The 25,286-nt window shown below is 43.9% G+C and overlaps 1 protein-coding gene across 1 annotated transcript in view; it reads left to right on the top strand.

The window, feature by feature from the left end:
• Window positions 1-25,286, top strand: part of slc1a7a (solute carrier family 1 member 7a) — a 77,746-nt gene that overhangs the window by 1,706 nt on the left and 50,754 nt on the right. The window lies entirely within an intron of this gene.

The raw sequence follows: 25,286 nt of genomic DNA, 5'->3' as shown, positions 1-25,286 counted from the left end.
TAGATTTGAAGTTAGGATCAGATCAGCCATGATCTTATTGAATGGCGGAGCAGGCTCGAGGGGCCGATTGGCCTACTCCTGCTCCTATTTCTTATGTTCTTATTACAGAGTACATGTAAGTGAGAATGGCAGTGAGTTGGATTGCGGGCAGTTTTGGTCTGTGGACTTGTGCCCATTTGGCACTGGGTTGACACAATCAAAACATATTTCATGTAGGATCTGTACGATTATCAGCAAAAGGCGACTTTCATCCTAGTTCGAATCTCAGGTTTCTGAGGTGAAAGTAAAGTGTTCGTTGTGCTATCCCATAATCTTCTTATAGTGTCCAGTGCTGGTATGGAAGGCAACCCTGTAATGTAGAAGATCCAGTCATCAAAGGCACAAAATCCCTTGAGCTACGATAGAATTGATGAATAATTCTTAACTGGCACATAGACCTCGATACTAACACTCCCCCCACCACTACAGGTAGGAGGGGGTCCGGGGGTAGGAAGTTAAAAATTTAAAAATGGGGAACATGTCTCCAACCCGCTGGATACGTGCCTGCCACCATTTTTACAGCGGCAGGTTTTGTGGTGTGTGAGTGTCCCACAGTGGAGAGGCGTATTTATAGGATGCTCCTACACTGCAATTGGGGGCCTGATTTAAATTTAACAGTTGGCACGCGGGTTTCCCAAGGCTCAGGAAACCCGGCAGTGAAAGGGAGGAAGGAGCTGCTGGCTCAAGAGGTTAAGTGCTTTTTACAGTACACCTTGTGGGCTATGGGAGCAGGAGTGCTCCCCCGATCCATTATGGAAGCCTTCGGCCTTCCCTCTGTCGATCGCGGCCTCTCTTCCCCGCCCGCCCCCCCCCCCCCCATCTCCAAGGGTCCTTTGCTGTGGCCTCATGCCTCTTGTTTTCCTGCCCGGCTGCTGGGCCAGAAACGGAAGGAAAAATTATAATGACACCCTGCTGTTAAATTCGGCAGGACTCCGTGTCCCTGCCTCAATTCGTTTCCCGGCCGTTCTCACCCTCCCCGTAAATATTGGGCCATACTCACTGGCTATAATTATATTTTCATTATTAATAATGAACTATGAGGTGATGCCACATCATCTCCTTGTCTTCATTAAACAGAAGAATCTACATTCTATCAGTCTGTGGCTCAGGCTATAAACCAACAGACAAATCTATTGAATGTGAAACAGGTAAGTAGAGAAATAACTTGCATTTATGTAGTGCCTTTCATGTCCTCAGAACATGCCACTGAATTACTTTTGAAATGTAGTCACTTTGTTGTTTTGTAGGTAAACAAAGCAGCCAATTTGTGCGCAGCAAGGTTCCCCTCAGCAAGGGAAATAAATAACCAGGTAATCAATTTTTGGCGATGGTAGTTGAGGGTGGAACTTTGGCCAGCACATAAGGAGAATTGCCCTGCTCTCCTTTGAATAGTGCTATGAGATATTTTACACTCTCCTTCATAGGCCGATTTAACATCATATCCAAATGTAGCATTCTTTCAATACTACCCTGAAATGTCAGCCTAGATTATGCACTCAAGTCCTGGCTTGAACCTTCAGACACAAAGGAAGATGTTCATGGTTGTCCAAAACCAGTCATTGCAGCCCCAGGGCATAGTCGCAGGAGATCACCAGGGCAGGGTTCACGACCCAACCATCTTCTGTCATAAGGTCAGGACTGGGGCTGTTTGCTGATGATTCTACAGTGTTCAGCTCCATTCACAACTCCTTTTGATAATGAAACCAATCTACAACATCCAAGCTTGGGCTGACAAGGGGCAGGTGACATTCATACCACATAAGTGTCAGACAATGATTACTTACAGCAAGAAAAAGCCCGATTACGCCTCCCTGGCATTCAATAGCAACTTGGTCACTGAGTCCCCCACTATCAATACCTTAGAGGTCACCATTGACCAGAAGCTAAACTGTAGCAGCCATATCAATGCCATAGGTACAAGGGCAGGGTAGAGGCTTGTTACTCTGCGATGAGTAGCTCACCTCCTGACCCCTCAAAGCATCTCCACCATCTACAAGACCCACGTTAGGACTGTGTTGGAATACTTGCCACTTGCCTGGATGTGAGCAGCTGTAACAACGCTGAAGAAGCTCGACACCATCCAGGACAGAGCAGTTTGCTTGATTGGCGCCTCTGTAACTGGACTCAATTACCTCCATTACCTGTATACTAAGGCAGTAAATGTACCAATTACACAATGCATTGCAGCAAACTTACTTCAACAACACTTCCCTCCCTTAAGACCTTTACCACTAGGAAGGACAAGAGCAGCAATATCATGGGAACACCATCACCTCTAAGTTCCCCCTTCCCCATCCCGACTTGGGCTTATATTGCTGTTCCTTCATCATTGCTGGGTCAAAATCCTAGACCGTCTTGCCTAACACCATTGTAGGAGCAGCATCGCCAGAAGCACTGCAGCAGTTCAAGAAGGCAACCCATAATTGCCTTCTCAAGTCAACTTGGGATGGGCAATGAATTTGGTGTTGCCAGTGTTGTCCTCATCCCAATAACAAATTAAAAAATTAGAAAATTTTAATCTCCTCAATATCAAAGTGACTGATGCTTCTCCTGTGCTAACGTTCAAAATTAAACTGACCCATGGAGCTCAATTTTAAAATGTCCGTGCGGGTGCGTTGGTTGCGGGGGGCTCCGAAAATCATGGAAATGAGGAGCAGGAAAGGAACCCGGCTCCAACACGCCGGCTTCTGCATCTCACGAAGACGCGCCCGTGTGCGCACGGGCGTCCCGAATCCGGAGGTCCCGCCCACAGTTAAAGCCAGCGGGATGATAGTTAAGGAACCAAATGTACCTCATTGAGGTACTTAAGGTAGTTTAGACGTAGTAGGTAGTTAAACCGATTTTGCACTTACCTGGGCGGCTTTCCTACGGCCTCCGATTCACGTCTGGTAAAACCAGGCGTGAAGGGCCAGATCAGGCAAAAATAAAGTAAAGAAATTGAATTTTAAAAAATCACAAGTTAAAAAACAAAATAAACCTACCTGTCAAACAATGTCACCTGCACCCTCCATGCTCTGATGTCTCCTCTCTGATGTCTCAGCCCCCAATGTTCTCTCAACCGCTGATGCTCTCTCAGCCCCCGATGTCTCAGCCCCCAATGTCTCCCGATGTCTCCCCCCTGACGATGTCCCCTCCCCCTGATCTATGTCCCCCCTGATCTATGTCCCCCCACTAATCTTTGTTCCCCCCCCCCCCCACTCTCTGTTCCAATGCCCGATGAGGACTCTCTCTCTCTCTCTTTCTCCCCACCTTGGTATTGCAGCTCTTGTCAGAAGCCAGCCTGTCAAACAGGCTGGTTTCCGGGTGCGAAACCCAGAAACAACATTAATCATCATCAATTACCACTGATCGTGTCAAGAAAGGTAGGGTTTTTTTTTATTCGGGTTTGCCTTGACCCACCCCCGCCCCCCCACCCCCGGCTGCCATCCCACCACCATTTTAAAATTGAGCCCCTGAAATCCGGTCCTTTAATTAATTCTTGGCTATCCATACCACAAAGTCCCCTGACCTAGCCTTGAACCTCTGATGGTTTTAAACTGACTGTTGTCTTTGTGTAATACCGTCCAAGATATAGCTCCAAATTCCTTTTGAAGCTGTCCCAGAATAAAGGGACATTAAAATCTTTACTTCATATAACTGGATTAGGTACTCAGCTATTTACAAGATTCTAAATGGCAATTGCCCATACACATACAGCTGCCAAACAAACATGTACTGGGCCTTTTTTGATGGACCAATAAGGGTGACACTGGGTTGCCCCAGGATCACCAAACAAGAATCATCACAACAAATGGCCCTTTTAGACCACCAGTAGTATAGGATGGTCCAATCAAATTAAAGGATGCCAAAATAAGCATCAAGTCCCACCAAAAACAAAGGGATATCTTCAAAACTGAATCAAAATGTTATTATCGATGTACACCCTGCGGTGCCCACCAGTCGCAGAGGGCATCAAGCGAATCGGTGGACAATGCATTCTCCCTCTTCAGGGTCACCAGGCATGGTAGAAAGGCAGGCAGTAATAGCGACTCCTCCCATGGGCCCCGCCAGTCCTGGACCTACAAGTTGCTGTTTTAGCCAGGTTCATAAGAAGATCCTCCAACTTACCCACCCCCCCTCCGCACCGAGCAGCCGAAGATTAGCAGAATGGGGCTAAAGTGTAATTAAAAGTTGAGGAGCAGCCCCTTCAGGGAACTATACAGAGGATGCAACCTGTCGACATGGGCTACAGATTCCTCTAGGCTGCAAAAATCACATGCGGCCTGGAAGTCCGTGAAGGTGCTTAAAAACCTGTTGCACACCACTGCTCCGTGCAACACTATCCACCCCAGATCCCCAAATGGTGCAGGGAAGGACTCCCGCGTAGAGAGCCTTCCATTAGAAACATGTACTGGGACCAAACCCACAGGAAGCTTTCACTAGAATGGAATGTCTTGACTCATTGATCATTCCAAACACTTTGAATGGCCTGTTAGACAGATTCCTATTCAAGGACAATGACTGCAATTGATCCATGCATCTCAACCAGTCGGGGCTGTGTGTTCTCTGTACTGTGCGGAAATATAACCTATTTTAACTCTCTGTGTGCTGTGATCTACAAGAAAGAATCCAGTAAATAATCCATCATAGATAAAAATGCTTGATTTTGTCACATCGCTTCCCTTTCAGGTATGAGTCCAGTACCTCGCTTGTGAGGACTGTGCACTCTGCGTTTGGCAAGCCGTCATGGCCTGCTGTGCCTCCTGTATCTCACAGCTGCATGGAAACGTGCTCAACAGATGCACAACACCTACGCCTAGGGCCTCTGGCAACTTGCTCTTGCCGCAGTCTCGTGTACTACGTGGTAAAGGCTGCAGATGTGATCTGCCTAGTATCAAATTACCTGCATTGGTCCATTTGTCAAACATCCTCACAGTGATGGTGGCTGGACCTCCGAATGGGCTTTGACCCCATTAGTTTGTCCACTGAAGCAGTACACCAAGCAAAACATTCACTCTGCCATTGGCTAGGGTGTGGATCATGTGACAACTTGGGCCCTTCATTTGAATAGGCAAGGCACATAAGGATGCCTTGTTGTAAGAACAATGGGTTTCAGTATCCTGACAAATATATATCGAGGAGCCAGATGAATCCTTAACCCCCTTTCACCTTAACTCCTCACTAAGGAACCATCTGGGGTTTACCTCCCAGCCTACACCTAGGAGTGAATGATGCCTAAATTGTCCTACGTTCCCCCAGTTCAGATTGAATTTGAGTTTACCCTATCAATCCCCAATTAGGATACCCACAGCTACTGAGTGAATTAATTAACCCTTTCTTGCCAAATCATCAGAGAAGTCAGATAATAAGTCATGAACTAACAACTGTTTATTAACTTCAAAATCATGATTACTACTTAAATTTAAACATTGAATATTCAAATAACTAGTAAATGTAAATGGCTGTAGACAGGGTCACCTAGTAATTTTTATAATAAATAATTAATAGATAAAGAGTTACTTAACAAAATAAATAACAGTGGTTGTAAAGGCAACTCAGTGTATCACTGTAATTCAGCATCAACTCATTATTAAATTATAATTGAGAGTGTTCGAGACAACTGAAAATGGGTGAAGTTAAATTAGGACTAACTCTTTAGATAGCTGTCAAGTTAACAGCATTTGATAGCCAATCTATTGAATTGATTAAAGTCTATGTGTTGGTGGTTATCCTCTCCCAGGAGATTACATGGTTCTGGGTGGGTAGGAAGTGTCTATATTGTGATGCATAAGGTCTCTAATCTTCCTGTCGTCACCCTTTTGTGTTCTGCTCAGCTGTAATGACACAGGTTCACATTGTATGGGCTAAACAGCTGGCTCAGTGGGCAACTCATCGGATGGGTGGTTTAGGGCGAGTGATTAGCAACCTGGGTGACGTTTTCCTGGCGCTCGCAAAGTTACAAAATGATAACTTCATTTTAACTGCTTGATACCCCTTACACCCCTGATCAAGTAGCCAAACTCTCAGATTATCTGGAACTTGTTTCAGTAACTGATTCCTTAACATTAATTGATTCAGTCCCTTATGATCAGAGGCGTTCTTCCCATCTAACCAGAATTGTCAAGTATCACCAGCTCTAAGTACTATATGGAACTTTCCATAAAGTTTGCCTGTATGCTTCAGGTGATAAAATTATAATAGAATGCTTTGCAATTTCATAATCCACACTGTCCATTGGATCCACATGTGAAACTGCAGCGAGCGGGTTACTGCCAAATGATGGTACAAGGCATCAGCCCAAATATCTTTGTTTCACTTATGGTGGTTTGCTAATAAATTCTTTTTCCATTCTGTGAGTATTAATTCCCACTAAAACCAAAGCAGGAGTTGGAAACAGAAGTTAGATTATGTAACAATTAATTATAAAGGAATCAAAACTGCAATGTCAAGAAGAAACTATAGCAATGCTGTGTCCCAGCTGAAATATTTTCTTTAGTTATGTTTTGTGCTGCAACCATAAAATACTAATTTCCAAAAAAGTATTTTTTGTGCGTTCAGGAGTTTGTGGGTGATTGAATTTTGGACTTGTCTCTGGTACCCCCACGGTCACGTTTGCCCACACTCACTGCCCAGGTCACACATGGCCACCAGAGGGCGACCTGTACCCATGGATCCATAACCCTTCACAGGCCACTGTCTTTAAAAGAACAAGGGTAAACGGGGAGTAAAGGTGGGAGAAATGTTCCGCTGTTGGACTGAACATTGCATTGCGTCCAAGGAACTCATTTAAACATCTGCTATGATGGTGCTACTGCAATGCAGTGTCATTGTGGATATTGGATATGTTCTCAAATACCTGAGTAGACCACTTCAAAATACTATTGTGTAACCTACTTTAATAAATGACCCAATGATAGAGATAACCTTTACTGCTGGATATAATGAACTCAAATAATTTCATGTAATTTCATAATCATCTCATAATCTTATACTGTAGATGTGCTACAAGGCTGCAACACACACTACTGTGCAAACTCTCCAGCCCTAGGTTTGTGTCAGTAAAACTCTGCTGCCTATATCCTAACTCACACCAAGTCCTGTTCACCCATCACCCCTGTGCTCGCTGACCTACATTGGCTCCAAGCCAAAGGAAGAGAGATTAAGACAGGGGACTAAAAGCATGGTCAAAGAGGTGACTTATAAGGAGGTTTTTAGGGGAGAGTGTGGTGGAAAGGTCTAGGGAGGGAATTCCAGAGACTTTAGGAGATGAAGGTCGCTGTCAGTGGTCAGGCGAAGGGAGGGAGGGGGTCCGCACAAGAAACTGGAGCCAAAGGAATTGAGAGTTTGGAGGGAGGCTGTAGTGCTAGAGGGGGGTTGCAGAGGTAGAGAGGGACGAGACCGTGGAGAGATTTAAATATAAGAATTAGAATTAAATTTGAAGTGTTGGGGACTGGGAGCCATTGTAGAACAGCAAGGACAGGTGGATGGCCAAGTTAGACTTGGTGAGGGATGGGACACAGACAGCAGAGTTTTGAATAAACTGAAGATTGTGGAGGGTGAAAGATGGGAGGCCAATCAGGAAAGTATTGGTTTAATCGAGTCTGGAAGTGACAAAGATATAATACAAGAGTCTTTCAAATTTAAGTCTGCCGTAATGGGGTTCACCAGCGTCAACCAACTCCCATAAGCGGTTTGAGCACATTACTTTGACTTGTACTGCTCTATATCCACTTGTATCTTAGCATAACCCAGGAATGTAGCAATATCCTCATGTAAGCTGAATTAGATGTTCATGTTGTTCACATGGGTACTTCTTCAATCACTTTGAAGGCGAATTGAGCAAACGCTTGATGAAATGAAGCTGGATACAAATCAATAAACAGTATTATTTCACAGTAAGGGAAACATACAGAACATCAGTATGATCAGACTAACTTTAATTCAAACAGAACAACTTATTTTTTACAATAGTACAAAATAAATAGTACAAATCACCATGCCTCCCAACATCTGTGGGTTATCATACTTGATTTAAATAAGATAATTTCAGACTATTCTCTCTTGCATTCCAACCTTTTCGTAGCCTTTGCGGGGGGAGAGATCGTGGGGGCGGGGAGAGATCATGGGTGGGTAGGCTGATCGCGGGGAAGGGAGAGATGGCAGCAGAAGGTTTGCTTGAGGGGCAGGGGGGAAAGCATTCCTGCTGCTCCCAGTCCACAAATAGTGCTGGAAAAGCACTTACCTGGTGGAGCCAGCAGCTCCCGCATCCCTTCAGCTGTCGGGTTTCCCGAGCCCTGGGAAACCTGACCCGTAGCCGTTAAATTCAAATGGCTGCCAAAATCTGAGGAACACAGCCTCCCCAATTAAAATCACCAACCCGGCTCTCCAGAGCCTCTCCAGTTACTCAGACGCCCCCAAACCTGCCACAGTAAAACCAGAAGTAGGCGAGTCTGCTACGGGTTGGGGTCGGGTTTCACATTTTTAACAATTTAACCCCGACCCCCTCCCGCCCATCATAGGAGGGTTAAAATTCCCCAACTGTCCTTGGTCAGGATTTCATAAATGCCTGCAATGTCAGTCTGATGGTGTATCTTGTGACAATACCATTGTTAAATGGATGGAGCTAATGGTCAGCTGTCTCCTCCCTCTCACCAACAGTTGTATCTTTACAATAATGCGAATATGCTGAACCTGTTGTCAGTAACCAAAGCTCCACATTGCGAGGAGTAGTGTAACCAGGGCAATTCTAGCTGTTATCTCTTTCTAGTACTTGGAGATACCTGCACTTAAATGACTGACTGAATTACCAAAATGCCCTGCTGGGTTTAAAACACTTAACGTGTCAGTTCTTCAAGTCCAACTTCAAATCTTTCTTATTTTAATTCATGACATTAGAGAAACAACAATGGGCAGCTGAAATTACAAAATCTGAGTAAACCTGGTGCAATTTGGAATGGGACCTGATTACACCAGGTCTCCATTCCTTTTCTCTGCCTTGAAATTTTCACAAAGTGTGGATGGGTGTTTCTAGTGTCTGCTCCCCTCCATGTAGACATCACTAAAAGAGGCGGGACTGGTAGGATGGCCCCGCCCATCAAAGTTCCCTCCAGTGCTACCTCATTTGCCCCCACCATGCAAGTGCATATTGCAAAGCAAACATATTTGCTTGCCAGGACTTGATCCTGGTGGAACCAGAGACACTGAAATTTTAAAAGGCCATTTCCCCATGGAAATCGATTGCAGACCAATCAATTGCTGTCGGGAAATGGGAACTTCAAACCCTGGCTAGTTTTAAACTTTTTAAAAATCTTTGCCAAGTGCAGCAGCCCAGAAATGCTGCAGCAAAGTGCTACAGTGAAATCCCTCTCCTACACACCAAGGCAGGAACCTCAGTTGTTTAAAGATGATGCAGGTGCCTGCCTGCAACATGCTAATGCTCCTGACCCTGGGATTTGGGATGGGATTGGGATCGGGGGCACATCCATCGACCAATCCTATCTGGCCTAGACCGATGGGATGAACATTTCTTATCTTTCTGGCTGGCTGGTCATGGTCTTAATGCAGTACTTGTAGTACACTGCTGTTTTCAATAGTGGTTTTGTACATTTGACGTTTGCTCTTCAGGTAAGATCCCATCTTATACTGTACAGTAATTTTACCAGCAGGGTGGAGGAGTTGGTAGGTAAAACGACATGACTGACCCTGACTGCTTTCTGCTTCTACTTGCACCACAAATGTAATGATTTTTAGGACTGGTTATTGGTGTTGTGAACCCTAGATATAATGGGTTAGAAAAAAAGTAAAGAATTTCCAAAAAGGAAAATGGCACATACTAATCATGTAAATAAGTGTTAGCTTGGCTCAATTGGTAGCACTCTTGCTCCTTAGTCAGAAAGTTGCTGGTTTGAGCCCCACTCCAGGACTTAAGCACATGATCTAAACTGCCATTCCGCTGCATTACTGAGGGCTGTGCTTTGGATGAGATATTAAACTGAGTTCATGTCTGTCCAGGTGATCGCACACATGAACAAAAAAAAGCCAGCTGCTCCCATATGTTCTGTGGCAAACCAGGACCACAACAGAGGCCTTACCACTGCCACTTAGGTAGAATGCACAGAGCAAAAATGAAATGTACTTGACCCATTAGAAATCAAATCTCCAAAATGGGTTAATTGACAGATGTACTGCTTAATGAAGAAAAGAGCCCTACAGACCGGAAGGTTCTGGGTTCTATCCCTGGTTGTGTTGACTTAATTGATATCATCCAGACTACCAGCAAATGGAATGGATAGCGAACAGAGTGGGAACTTGAGAATTTGCTGAGAGGGGGAATTGAGTGTAGAGGGGGAGGGACAGTGAACTGAGAGGAAGAGCTCTGAGAGGCGGGAGCGAGGTCCGGAATGGCAGAGGCAAGTAAATAAAAATCGGGGATCGAAGGCCTAAACTCACTTGGAGCAGCGGAGGCGGAAAATCTTCAGGATAAATTCGGTGGGACCAAAAAAAATCAAGGAGAGATGTCACAGGACAGCAGGTAGGTGATTGGCTGGCAGAAGGCCCGAGAGTAGAGTGAGAGTGAGAGCGGGAGGGAATAAAGGGCAGCAGGAGATATGTGGCTTTTATACAGTTGGAGTCAACTCACCACAGGCAGAAAGTGAAAGGGTGACGTCACAGGACAGCAATTAGGTGATTGCCCGGTGAGTATTACTGTTTTATTCTCTCTAAATTAGGGTAGGGGTTTAACTAAGAGCTTAAATCAATAACTTAAACTGCATAAATTAATTAGTTAATAAGACTGAGAATAGCGAGGGATTAAAATCTCTAATAAACTAACAAGGCAAGTGGTGTGTTGTAACTGCAGCATGTGGGAGTTTGTGGAGAGCAGCGAGATCCCGAGTAACCACATCTACAGTAAGGATCTCCAGCTCGAGGAACTTCAGCTCAGAGTTTGTTGAGCTGGAGTCCGAGTGCAGACATTATGATGCATCCGGGAGGAGGAGAGTTACCTGGACACTTCGATACAAGAGGCAGTCACACCCCTTAGATTAGGTAGTATTATAGATTCGTTCAGTGGTGAGGGACAGAAGGGTGTGACTGCGAGTCAGGCAGGTGTGGGGACCCAGGATCTAGTGATGGAGGAGCCTCAGCCCTTGACCTTGTCCAACAGGTACGAGAGACTTGCTACCGGTATGGATGAGAGCAGGGACCGCAGGGAGGATGGGCAAACTGACCATGGCACTGTGGTACAGGAGGCCATTCAAGTGGGGGGAGCGAAAAGGAATGTCGTAGTGTTATGGGATAGTATAGTCAGTGGGATAGATACTGTTATCTGCAGCCGTGACCGAGAGTCCTGAAGGCTGTGTTGCCTGCTCGGTGCCAGGGTTAAGAACATCTCCTCACGACTGGAAAAGAACTTGGAGCATGAGGGGGGAGGATCCAGCTGTTGTGGTCCATGTAGGAATCAATGACATAGGTAGAACTAGGAATGAGATTCTGCTGAGACAGTTTGAGGAGCTGGGGTCTAAATTAATAAGCAGAACCTCAAAGGTAATAATCTCTGGATTACTATCTGAGCCACGTGCAAATTGGCACAGGGTCAAACAGATCAGAGAGTTAAATGCGTGGCTCAAAGAGTGGTGTGGGAGGAAGAGGTTTCGATTCATGGGGCACTGGTACCAGTACTGGGGAAAGAGGGAGCTGTTCCGTTGGGATGGGCTCCACTTAAACCGGGCTGGGACCAGCGTCCTGGTGAATCGAATAACTGCGGCTGTAGATAGGACTTTAAACTAAAAGGGAGTTGTGGGGGCCTGAGTAAGGGGAAATTTAGAAATCTAAAGAGAAAAGTCAAGGCAACAGAGCAGTGTAGCGATTTGGGTAAAGATAAGCAGAGTGTGGCAGGAAGGGACAGAGAGTTTACCAATAATAGAGCATCAACAAGTAAGGTCAAAGCAGGAAAAAATTGTAAAATGTCAAAATTAAAGGCTCTTTATCTGAATGCATGGAGCATTCGTAACAAGAGAGATGAATTAGTTGCACAAATAGAGATAAATGGGTTTGATCTAATAGCCATTACAGAGACATTGGGTTCGATTTTAAAAGTAAAAAACGGGTGAGTTAGGGGCAGGGGGGGGCATTGAAAATTGCCACCATTCCAGACCCGCCCCCAACCCGCGCATTTCCGGTTTTCACGGGGGTGGGACGAGGGGCAGGTGGCCAACCTGCTCCCAGGAGGCGGGACGGGTCTTAAAATCTTTCAAGGAGGCTTCAGGCCTCCATTTTTAACTAATTCCCGATTTCAACCCTGGGGGGCCGGTATTCCCAGGCCTTCTGTTTTACACCTCGTGAAAGGAGGTGAGAAGGCCCGAGACTGCAGTTAAGTGCCTACAAAGGCACAGCTTGTGAGCCCGGTGGAGCAGGAGTGCTTCTCCAGGCCCAACAAGCTTACCTGCACCGACCCCCCCACCCACCCCCAATCGTGGATCCCCGACCCTCGACCCCGATCCTCGACCCGACCCCCAACCCCAATCCTCTGACCCGATCTACCGACCCCAACCCCGATCCTCTGACCCCGATCCATCGACCCTCCCCCTCAACAATCGCTGACCCCCACGATGACCCCGATCCTGCCCCCCGTGACTGACCCCCGATCCCATCCCCCATTACTCAAGACCCCTGTGCCCACCCATGCCCACCTATGCCCCTTGCCCACCAATGCCCCTTGCCTGCCCATGCCCCTGTTCCCCCCCCCCCCCCCCATGCAAACAAAGACTTACCTGCAGACATCCTCTCCCAGTCTGGTCTCCCGTCCGACTGAGACCAGCCTGTCAATCAGCTGGTCAGTCGGACGGGAAACAGAAAAAAAAAGATGTTCTTACATCAAAATCGTAAGGACATCTGGGAAACTCGTACTAATGGGTTTCCCGACCTCAAAATGATCCCTCTCTCCCTTCCCGGCTCAGTTCCAAAATTGAGCCCATGATTGCAAAGTGACCAAGATTGGGAACTAAATATTCCAGGGTACATGACGTGTAGAAAGGACAGGCAGAAAGGAAAAGGAAGGGGTGTAGGCCTAATAATAAAGGATGACATAAGGACAGGGAATTAAATATGCCAGGGTATTTAACAATCAGGAAGGACAGGCAGGAAGGAAGGGGAGGTGGGGTGGCTATGTTAATAAAGGAAGGAATCACTGTAATACAGAGAAATGATATTGGGACAACGGATCAGGATAATGAAACAGTTTGGGTAGAGATAAGGAATAATAAAGGGAAAAAAACACTAGTGGGCGTAGTATATAGGCCTCCTAATAGTTGCAACTCTGCTGGAAGAAGTATTAATCAGGAAATAGTCGGGGCATGTAATAAGGGAACAGCTATAATTATGGGGGATTTTAACTATCATATTAACTGGACAAATCAAATTGGGCAGGGCAGCCTTGAGGAAGAGTTCATTGAGTGTATTAGGGATGTATGTAACTGATCCTACAAGGGGGCAAGCAACCTTGGACCTGGTCCTGTGTAATGAGCCAGGATTAATTAATAATGTCCTAGTTAAGGATCCCCTTGGAATGAGTGACCATAACATGGTTACATTCCATATCCAATTAGAGGGTGAGAAAGTTGGTACTCAAACAAGCGTACTGAGCTTGAATAAAGGAGACTATGATGGTATGAGAGCGGAATTGATTAAAGTGGACTGGGAAAATAGATTAAAGGGTAAGACGGTACATGAACAGTGGTGTTCATTTAAGGAGTTATTTTACAACTTCCAAAAAAAAAATATTCCACTGAGGAAAAAAGGGTGTAAAAGAAATGACAGCCATCCATGGCTAAGTAAAGAAATTAAGGATAGTATCCGACTAAAAACAAGGACATATATGGTAGCCAAACTTAGTGGGAGGATAGAAGATTGGGAAGTCTTCAAAAGACAGCAAAAAGTAACTGAAGGATTGATTAAGAAAGGGAAGATAGATTATGAAAATAAATTAGCAAAAAATATAAAAACAGATAGCAAGAGATCCTATAGTTATATAAAAAGAAAAAGGGTGGCTAAGGCAAACGTAGGTCCCTTAGAGGATGAGACCAGGAAATTAATGGTGGGAAACATGGAGATGGCAAAAATGCTGAACAAATATTTTGTTTCAGTCTTTACGGTAGAGGACACTAAGAATATCCCAACACTGGACAAACAGGGGGCTCTAGGGGAGGAGGAGCTAAATACGATTAAAATCACTAAGGAATTGGTACTCAGTAAATTAATGGGACTCAAGGCGGATAAATCCCCTGGACCTGATGGTTTACATCCTAGGGTCTTGAGGGAAGTGGCAGTAGGGATTGTGGATGCTTTGGTAATAATTTTCCAAAATTCTCTGGACTCGGCAAAGGTCCCGGCAGATTGGAAAACTGCTAATGTAACACCCTTATTTAAAAAGGGTAGTAGGCAGAAGGCTGGAAATTATAGACCAGTTAGCCTAACATCTGTGGTGGGTAAAATTTTGGAGTCTATTATCAAGGAGACAGTAGCGGAACATTTGGATAAACATAATTTAATAGGACAAAGTCAGCATGGCTTTACGAAGGGGAAGTCATGTCTGACAAATTTGCTTGAGTTCTTTGAGGACATAACGTACAGGGTGGATAAAGGGGAACCAGTGGACGTAGTGTATTTAGACTTCCAAAAGGCATTCGACAAGGTGCCACATAAAAGATTATTGCTCAAGATAAAGAATCACTGGATTGGGGGTAATATTCTGGCATGGGTGGAGGATTGGTTAGCTAACAGGAAGCAGAGAGTTGGGATAAATGGTTCATTCTCGGACTGGCAACCAGTAGCCAGTGGTGTTCCGCAGGGGTCGGTGCTGGGTCCCCAACTCTTTACAATCTATATTAACGATTTGGAGGAGGGGACTGAGTGTAACGTATCAAAGTTTGCAGATGATACAAAGATGGGAGGGAAAGTAGAGAGTGAGGAGGACATAAAAAACCTACAAGGGGATATAGACAGGCTGGGTGAGTGGGCGGAGATTTGGCAGATGCAATACAATATTGGAAAATGTGAGGTTATGCACTTTGGCAGGAAAAATCAGAGAGCAAGTTATTATCTTAATGGCGAGAAACTGGAAAGTACTGCAGTACAAAGGGATCTGGGGGTCCTAGTGAAAGAAAATAAAAAATGTAGTATGCAGGTGCAGCAGGTGATCAAGAAGGCCAACGGAATGTTGGCGTTTACTGCTAGGGGGATAGAATATAAAAACAGGGAGGTATTGGTGAGACCGTACCTGGAATACTGCATACAGTCTTGGTGTCCATACTTAAGAAAAGACATACTTGCTCTCGAGGCAGTACAAAGAAGGTTCACTCGGTTAATCCCGGGGATGAGGGGGCGGACATATGAGGAGAGGTTGAGTAGATTGGGACTCTACTCATTGGAGTTCAGAAGAATGAGAGGCGATCTTATTGAAACATAAGATTGTGAAGGGGCTTGATCGGGTGGATGCGGTAAGGATGTTCCCATGGATGGGTGAAATTAGAACTAGGGGGCATAATCTTAGAATAAGGGGCTGCTCTTTCAAAACTGAGATGAGGAGAAACTTCTTCACTCAGAGGGTAGTAGGTCTGTGGAATTTGCTGCCCCAGGAAGCTGTGGAAGCTATATCATTAAATAAATTTAAAACAGAAATAGACAGTTTCCTAGAAGTAAAGGGAATTAGGGGTTACGGGGAGCGGGCAGGAAATTGGACATGAATTTAGATTTGAGGTTAGGATCAGATCAGCCATGATCTTATTGAATGGCGGAGCAGGCTCGAGGGGCCGATTGGCCTACTCCTGCTCCTATTTCTTATGTTCTTATGACAGTGGTGAGAAAGAATCTTGGCTTGGAAGATCAGGAAGTAGAATCAGTATGGGTGGAAATAAGAAATAACAAGGGGTGGAAAACACTGGTAGGAGTAGTTTATAGTCCCCCTAATAGTAGCTATACTGTTGGACAGAGTATTAATCATGAAATAATAGGAGTTTGTAACAAAGGCAATGCAATAATCGTGGGGGACTTTAATCTTCATATAGACTGGGCAAATCAAATTGCAAAGGTAGTTTGGAGGACGAGTTCATGGAATGTATTTGAGATGGTTTCCTAGAGCAACACGTCATGGAACCAACCAGGGAACAGGCTATTTTAGATCTTGTATTGTGTAATGAGACAGGGTTAATTAGTAATCTCACAGTAAAGGATCCTCTGGGGAAGAGTGATCATAATATGATAGAATTTCACATTCAGTTGGAGAGTGACGTACTTAAGTCTGAAACTAGTCTTAAACTTAAATAAAGCCAATTACATAGGTATGAGGGACAAGATGGCTAAGGTAAATTGGGAAACTAAATTAAAGGATTTGACTGTTGAAAAGCAATGGCAAACATTTAAAGAAATATTTCAGTATTCTCAACAAATATGCATTCCATTGAGAAATAAAAACTTAATGGGAAAAGTGATCCACCCGTGGCTAACTAAAGAAGTTAAGGATAGTATTAGATTAAAAGAAGAGGCCTATAATGTTGCCAAGAAAAGTAGTAAACCTGAGGATTGGGAGAGTTTATAAACCAGCAAAGTATGACCAAAAAATTGATAAAAAGGAAGAAAATAGAATATGAAAGTAAACTAGCAAGAAATATTAAAACGGATAGTAAGAGCTTCTACAAGTAGGTAAAAAGGAAAAGAATAGGAAAAGTAAACGTTGGTCCCTTAGAGGTTGAGACAGGAGAAATTATAATGGGGAATCAGGAAATGGCAGATGCGTTAAACAAATATTTTGTATCTGTCTTCACAGTAGAAGACACAAAAAGCATACCAGAAATAGTGGGGAATCAAGGGGCTAATGAGAGTGAGGAACTTAAAGTAATTATTATCAGTAGAGAAAAAGTACTTGGGAAACTAATAGGACTAGGGGTTGGCCATTTAAGACTGAGATGAGGAGGAATTTCTTCACTCAGAGTGTTGTGAATCTTTGGAATTCTCTACCCAGAGGGCTGTGGATGCAGAGCCGTTGAATATATTCAAGGCTGAGATGGATAGATTTTTGGACTCTCGGGGAATCAAGGGATAGGGGGATCAGGCAGGAAAGTGGAGTTGAGGTTGAAGATCAGCTATGATCTTATTGAATGGCAGAGCAGGCTCGAGGGGCCGTGTGGCCTACTCCTGCCCCTAGTTCATTTGTTTTTATGTTCTTATGTACCAGTAGGAGTGCCACCATTAGTCTCAGCATCCCTGATTCAATGATGGGAGGAAAAACATGTAGAGTTCCCACTCCTGATTGCTCCTTGGTGACTTCTGCTGGAAAAGGCACATGTGTGGATGTTAGATTTGTGTTTGATGCTCTCCACAGTCAACTAGCCTTCTGACACTGTATTGCTTCACACATAATAAAATGACCACTTGAGGGCATGCTAGTGGAAGGGGGACAACACCTATGGAACTGTACCCCATTGTAAGTCAGCACCCTCAGAAGAGGAGGGGAGAAAATTGAGAGGAAAAAAGAAATCATTCCCCTGTGTTTTGAAGCTGATGAATTATAGATTATACAAGTCGGCTTGAATCAGTTCAGTTTGCCTCAGTCCAAATCCCTACTGATAGCAGAAGTTGAAGCTGATATTCAAAACGGGATGAAAGTAGAGCCATCTTAAATAAGAAGTTGTGGTTTTACAAGTGGCAAAAAAGGATCTTGTTATACTTTATATGCAGTCATGGTTTTTTGGGACATTGGTTTGAGGGGGGAGGGTGGATAAGTCAGAGCCAAATTCTAACTAAACCTCAAAGGCTTGGATTTGGCTTACTTTGATCAATTCCCCTCCACTTGGATCGGTTTATTTTGAGTTTGGCTGGATTAATTCTCCACATACAACATCTGAACCTTATTGAAAGAGGGTGCCATAATACAAGACTCAAAACAGAATCTACTGCTTAAAATGTACCAGAGTTTCATCAGTGTATGAGCTGCTGAATGTTGTTCCATAGTCATATTGTCAAATTCATTCATAATGATAGTATCATTCACCATTGCAGATTGGTTAATTGCACTCCTGTGATCTGTACTATAGAGCTAAAAATTACTGTTAGTATGAACAGTGAAAAAATGTTTAGCATGTTTGTATGAAATTCCTCTGCGCTATTTTAACAGAAGCTTTAGCCTATTAAAATAAATAAGGGTTAGTATGTCCATTAAAATAGTACTCAGAGGAATGCCATAGGAACCTGGCAGTCATTCATCCATAACGCCAGCAGTAATTTTTAACCTTTACGTTCCTTTTAATTAAAATGCTTTGTTCTGCTTTCTTTAAAATTACTGTATCAGAGAACTGCCAATGCCAGCGATGCCACACCATATCAGTGTGAACACTAATCAGATTATAGAGCCAATAGTGAAAGTGCTTGTTTTAGAAGGTCAAAGCAATATTCTTGGTAACCCATTCTTCAGCTCTTTACACAGGAAGTCCATTTTATTTTATTTAAATTGAAATTTTAGCCTAATTCCAGTTCATGGAAAAGAGCAGACTTCAAAGTGACTCAATAAAGGTATTTAATTTTTAAAAAATTCGTTCATGGGATGTGGGCGTCGCTGGCAAGGCCAGCATTAATTGCCCATCCCTAATTGCCCTTGAGAAGGTGGTGGTGAGCCGCCTTCTTCAACTGCTGCAGTCCGTGTGGTGAAGGTCCTCCCACAGTGCTGTTGGGTAGGGAGTTCCAGGATTTTGACCCAGCGTCAATGAAGGAACGGCGATATATTTCCAAGTCAGGATGGTGTGTGACTTGGAGGGGAACGTGCAGGTGGTGTTGATCCCATGTGCCTGCTGCCCTTGTCCTTCTAGGTGGTAGAGGTCGCGGGTTTGGGAGGTGCTGTTGAAGAAGCCTTGGCGAGTTGCTGCAGTGCATCCTGTAGAATGATGAAAGGGATTGATAAGATTGATCTGGATGAATTGTTCGTACCATGGAAAATTCAAAAACTAGGAAACATGAAATTAATATTAGCAGTAAATAAGGAATTCAGGCTGAATCATTATGCACAAAGGGTAATAAACATTTTCAATAAGTTGCCGAAGAAGGACCATTGAAGGGAAAAGAATAAATGGGTTAGTTAAAGTGAATGTTTCTGCAAAATGAGAGGATTGAGGGACATGGAGGAAGGGTTGTCATCAACCAAATAGGGGCAGGCTGGATGGGGTGAATCATCTTTCTGTTCCTAAATTTTCCAAATTCCTATCATCAGAATTTTCCTGTCCATATCATATTTTCCCTCTCTTTGCAATGAATTTCCTGCTTTTAGTCATGTACCAGCAACAAGTCCAGGAACACTACCCATGGAACTCTTTCCCAAACAATGTAGTTGGCTGGAACTATCTCCCTCAGTGTGCAGTTTTTTAAACTGAGAAACCTGGCTGTAGTGCCATACACAGGACACCACCAATGTTGACAAGAGTAGAAGAGTGCAAGATAGTCAAGTATCAGGTGCTCCAGACTGACAATTGTGTGAAGAAGGGAATACTGAGGAAGATGAGGAATTCCCAGTTTGGAGGTTCAGGGAAAGAATGAATTAGAATAGGAGACGGTGTGATGAGTATTAATTTCAACACTGAAGATATAGTAAGGAGGAAGGGCAGCATTAACCATCACCGGTCAAGCAGGATAGAATGAGAAGACTTTGGGAAATCTCTAACTTGCTGATTGATGCCTTGTTACAATTTTTCCAAGTTTCCTTTGCTCCCAGGAACCAATAAGATAGAGTTTATAAAATCTCTCTCCTTATTATTGTCGTTTATAGCTGCACCTTGTAATACCATCAAATATACAAAAAGCCAAAATGAAATGAGGGTAAATTTTCATGTCCAGCAATCTTGATGCTGATCATCATTTGATGGGAGTGCCCAATAGAAATCTGGGTGCATCTCTGATTGATGATTTTCTATCCATTTAAAACTAATACGCATCAAATGCTTAAATTCCAATTTGAACAGTTGTGCAAAGTTCTTCACTGGAAAGAACAGAAACAATAACAATATTAGGAGGGGTGATCAAAGCCCTGGTCAAAGAGGTGGTCTATAAGGAGGGTTTTAAAGAAATACTAGAGAACCAAGGGTCTGGCGAGAATGAGGAACTGAAAGAAATTAACATTAGTAAAAAATAGTACTAGAGAAATTAATGGGACAAAAAGTCGATAAATCCCAAGGACCTGATGATCTATAGACCAGGGTTTTGAAAGAGGTGGCTATAGAGATAGTGGATGCATTGGTTGTCATCTTCCAAAATTCTATAGATTCTGGAATGGTTCCTGCAGATTGGAGGGTAGCAAATGTAACCCCACTATTTAAGAAAGGAGGGAGAGAGAAAACAGGGAACTACAGACCTGTTAGCCTGACATCAGTAGTAGGGAACATGCAAGAATCTATTATAAAGGATGTGATGACAGGACACTTAGAAAATAATAATAGGATTTGGCAGAGTCAACATGGATTTATGAAAGGGAAATCATGGTTGACAAACCTATTAGAGCTCTTTGAGGATGTAACTAGTAGAATAGATAAAGGGGAACCAGTGGATGTGGTGTATTTGGATTTTCAGAAGGCTTTCGATAAGGTCCCACACAGGAGGTTGGTGAATAAAGTTAGAGCACATGGAATTGGGGGTAATATACTGGCATGGATTGAGAATTGGTTAACAGACAGAAAACAGAGAGCAGGAATAAACGGGTCTTTTTCAGGTTGGCAGACTGTGACTAGTGGGGTACCGCAGGGATCGGTGCTTGGGCCCCAGCTATTCACAATCTATATCAATGATTTGGACAAGGGGACCAAATATAATATTTCCAAGTTTGCTGATGACACAAAACTAGGTGGGAATGTGAGTTGTGAGGAGGATGCAAAGAGGCTTCAAGGAGATATAGACAGGCTAAGTGATGGGCAAGAACATGGCAGACGGAATATAACGTGGAAAAATGTGAAGTTATCCACTTTGGTAGGAAAAACAGAAATGCAGAGTACTTTTTAAATGGTGAGAGATTGGGAAATGTTGATATTCAGTGGGACCTGGGTGTCCTTGTACATGAGTCACTGAAAGCTAACATGCAGATGCAGCAAGCAATTAGGAAGGCAAATGGTACGTTGGCCTTTATTTCAAGAGGATTTGAGTACAGGAGTAAAGATGTCTTACTGCAATTATATAGGGTCTTGGTGAGACCGCACCTGGAGTATTGTGTGCAATTTTGGTCTCCTTACCTAAGAAAAGATATACTTGCCATAGAGGGAGTGCAATGAAGGTTCACCAGACTGATTCCTGGGGTGGCGGGATTGTCGTATGAGGAGAGATTGAGTAGATTGGGCCTATATTCTCTAGACTTTAGAAGAATGAGAGGTGATCTCATTGAAACATACAGAATTCTTACAGGGCTCGACAGGGTGGATGCGAGGATGATGTTTCCCCTGGCTGGGGAGTCTAGAACTAGGAGTCACAGTCTCAGAATAAAGGGTAGGCCATTTAGGACTGAGACGAGGAGAAATTTCTTCACTCACAGGGTGGTGAATCTTTGGAATTCTCAACCCCAGAGGGCTGTGGAGGCTCAGTCATTGAGTACATTCAAAACAGAGATCGATAGATTTGTAGATATTAAAGGCATCAAGGGATATTGGGATGGTGCAGGAAAATGGTGTTGATGTAGAAGATCAGTCATGATCTTGTTGAATGGCGGAGCAGGCTCGAGGGGCCGGATGGCCTACTCCTGCTCCTATTTCTTATGTTCTTATGTTATGTTCTTATGAGAGAGGTGAAGAAGCGGAGAGTTTAGGGAGGGAATTTCATAGCGTGCGGCTTAAATGGATGAAGCCACAGCCACCAATGGTCAGGCAAAGGGAGGGGGGATTGCATGAGATCCCAGAGTCTGAAGATCTGTATGTTGTCAGTGTACATTTCTTTGCATGATGTTGCCAAGGGACAGATAAGGAAGAGGAGGGGGCCAAGGATGGATTTTTGGGAGATTCCAGAGATAACGGGGTGGGAAGAGAAGCCATTGCTGGAGATACCCTGGCTACAATTGGATAGTTAAGAGTGGAACCAAGGGAGGGCAGTCACACTGAATTGCCAACGGAAGAGAGGCATTCGAGGAAGATGATGTCGACAACTATGTCAAAGGCTTCAGAGGGGGCAGGGAAGGAAAATGCACCACGATCACGTTCATAGAAGATGCCATTTGTGGCATTGATTATGGCCTTTTCAGTGCTGTGATGGGGCGGTGGGAGGGGAGCCCAATCGGAGAGATTCAACATTTAGTTGTGGGAAAGATGGGAACGGATTTTGGGGGGGCGACAACACAATCAAGGGCTTTGGAGAGGAAAGCAAGATTGGAGATGAGGTAGTATTTTGCAAAGACAGAGAGGTCGAGGGTGGGATTTTTTGAGGAGGGGGTGATGACAGCTGTTTTGAAAGGGAGGAGGACATCACCTGAACAAAGGGAACCATTTACAATGTCACATGAAAATTTAAGCTCAGTCAGGAAAGGAGGAAAATTTGGAGTAGTCCTCCCTGTATTGCTGTCCTGCACCTCCTGCTGCCCAGTCCCAGAGCAGATATCTGGGAGCTGGTTGTAGTTACTGCAAGGCACAAAAAGACAACAGTGGGAAATGGGGAGAAATAACTTTGAGGGTATGTTCTTACAAAGAAATATACGGAATGAAAACTAAATCATGCAAAGGCCACTGATCGCTCAGAGGATTTGACTTCTGACTGGATTGTAAACTGAAATATAGAAGGAATTACTGTATTAAGTTTTACTAACCACATGGCTTTGGCAAAAACGTTTTGCCAGTAAGGCTTTAATTCGGAGTCAATTTTTGGAACAAGTCACTACAGACGATGGAGACAAACGTGATTTCACTATGACTGATCATTAACACTTAACTGCTGCTTGGGAGGATTATATTTTTTTATAATCATTAAAATCTCTCAATATATATATTTATTCATAACCACCTGCATCAAAGTGAGTTTCATATAGTTTTGGGCTGCTTGAGATGGTCTTTATGTTACAAACAGGGGGCAAATATGCTGCACTGTGGGACAATGGGTAGTGGATTAGATATTCCAGTGCCCCTAATTCCTGATCTCAGCTGTTCTGCTGGACTAAGACATCCATACACGCTCTCTGCCATTGTCAGTATAGCAATATCAAGGAAAAGAAGTAATGTAAATGTATTTTGACAGTTTTTGTCAGTGGATTGTGGATTTTTTTATTTTGTCACTTACACAGGAGTATGTAATTCTTTAAGCCTGGAAGTTGGAGCCAGGATGCGGTCCCACTCTTTAAGATTGTATGAGGTTGAGTACAAGGTTAACAAAAGCCATTTAGGATCAGACAACAGAATAAAAGTCCAGTGAACGTCAGCACTTTCAAAGCTGCAAAATCTAAATCCTAATAAATAGGCTTTTGAAGTATTTCTGCTTTCCCTAGTTGATCTGATGCATGTATCTGTTCAAACAGCCTCTATCTCTTTATTATTGAAAAACCTGCATTTATAAATCTGAATATTAGAATGGGCACAGATTTTTTTTGTCTGTGTCCATTAATGGATTGACATCTGGGGATAATTTTTTTTTTTTTTTCATTCGTTCACGGGATGTGGGCGTCGCTGGCAAGGCCGGCATTTATTGCCCATCCCTAATTGCCCTCGAGAAGGTGGTGGTGAGCCGCCTTCTTGAACCGCTGCAGTCCAAGAAAGGGTGGGGTGGGGGCAGGTGGGTAGTCAAAATTTTAGGTTTCAGGAGCGGGATTGCATCCTGGCTGCAACTTCCGGGCTTAACCCAGATGGGTTTGGTTGCGCATTGGAAACCTGAAAGTTCAGTCCCCACTTAATGCCGGTGGGCGGATTGTTAAAAGGGCATTGTACCTCATTGAAATAGTTGAGGTACTTAATTTTTTTGTGGATTCTAAATGTAAAACTAATTTAACCTCAGCGGCATGGGTTTCCCATGGCTTCTCAATCTCACCAGTGAAAAGGAGACGGGAAGGGCCGGATCCATGAGGTAAGTGCCTTTATTGCACTGCTTGAGGACCAGGAGCAGCAGGAATGTTCCCTCCAGGCCCAACAACAAGCTTACCTGCCACCATCAGACCCACCCCGATTGAGTTACAATCGCAGATTCTGATGCACTCAACTCACTTCTGGGTTTCCCACACAAATATATATCCACCCGCTGAGTTCCTGGCCCCAGGTCAAAATCATGTCCCTGGTTTATGATATTTGACTGTCACCCTGACATTACATACTATTAGCCAGGGCCATGGTGCAGATTATAGCACAAAGTATTGTGGGTTCTGCCTGAGATGTGTATCCTTCTGCCTTATATGTGACTTTGACTTGTATGTAAATCAACAGACTGCTTGAATCGGCCCTGGAGGTGGCCTCCTTAAACAAATGTCATTATGCAATATGATGGTGCAGAATGTTGGACCACTAACATATAATGCCATGCCAGGAAGATACAAGTTTGATAACCTACTTTCCAGATCTCGCTTATGTTGCTCTAGGGAGTCATTGAGAAGAGGCGAGGAAAAAATCAGAAGTAAAATCAGTTCCGAGGTCTCTGATGGGCACCTCTGCGGGTCTGAATTGCATTGGCAGAAAGCTTAATGCAGCTCTGCTAACTGTTGTGTCAGCTGTACAGTATACTTGGCCTAGGGGCAAGGAGAATTGGAGAGGATGAAGAAAGCGGCCTAGATTTTCCTCTCCATTGAGTTTAGTGCTAAAATAGCACCAAGACTGCACTTCCTCTGGCCCTGGTGATCCTGTTGTGCATCTGCCCAATATTCCTGGGTCTACCCCTTTACAGTATTGTGGGTGGATGCTATTTCCACCCTCTATTAGTAGCCAGTCTCTGGCTGGGAGGAAATATGGTGCAATTTCAGAGTTGAAGTAGCTGTATCAGCAGGATGCCCCAGGGGATCCATTTTATGAGTTGCAAAGTTGAAGATGCAGATGTCAAAGTCTGGATCATTGGGGCACATATTTATGGATGTATCCTGAAAAGAACATGTGGCATTTTAACCACAACACCTAGTGCCATGTCAATATTGGACAGAGGCACTGAGTTGGGGGCACAATTCTGTTATTGTCTTCTTGGTAAACAACAGCTGTGTAATGCACTTGGTGACTGGGCAAGTTTAATACTCCTTGATCTGCAGAAATGGTACAGCAGGTAGCTGTGGATTAATGCTAATCTACGCCAATGGTGCATTAACA

This window comes from Heptranchias perlo, chromosome 9, assembly GCF_035084215.1.
Source record: "Heptranchias perlo isolate sHepPer1 chromosome 9, sHepPer1.hap1, whole genome shotgun sequence".
NCBI classification, from domain to species: Eukaryota; Metazoa; Chordata; class Chondrichthyes; order Hexanchiformes; family Hexanchidae; genus Heptranchias; species Heptranchias perlo.
This window is presented reverse-complemented; position numbering and strand designations above follow the sequence as displayed.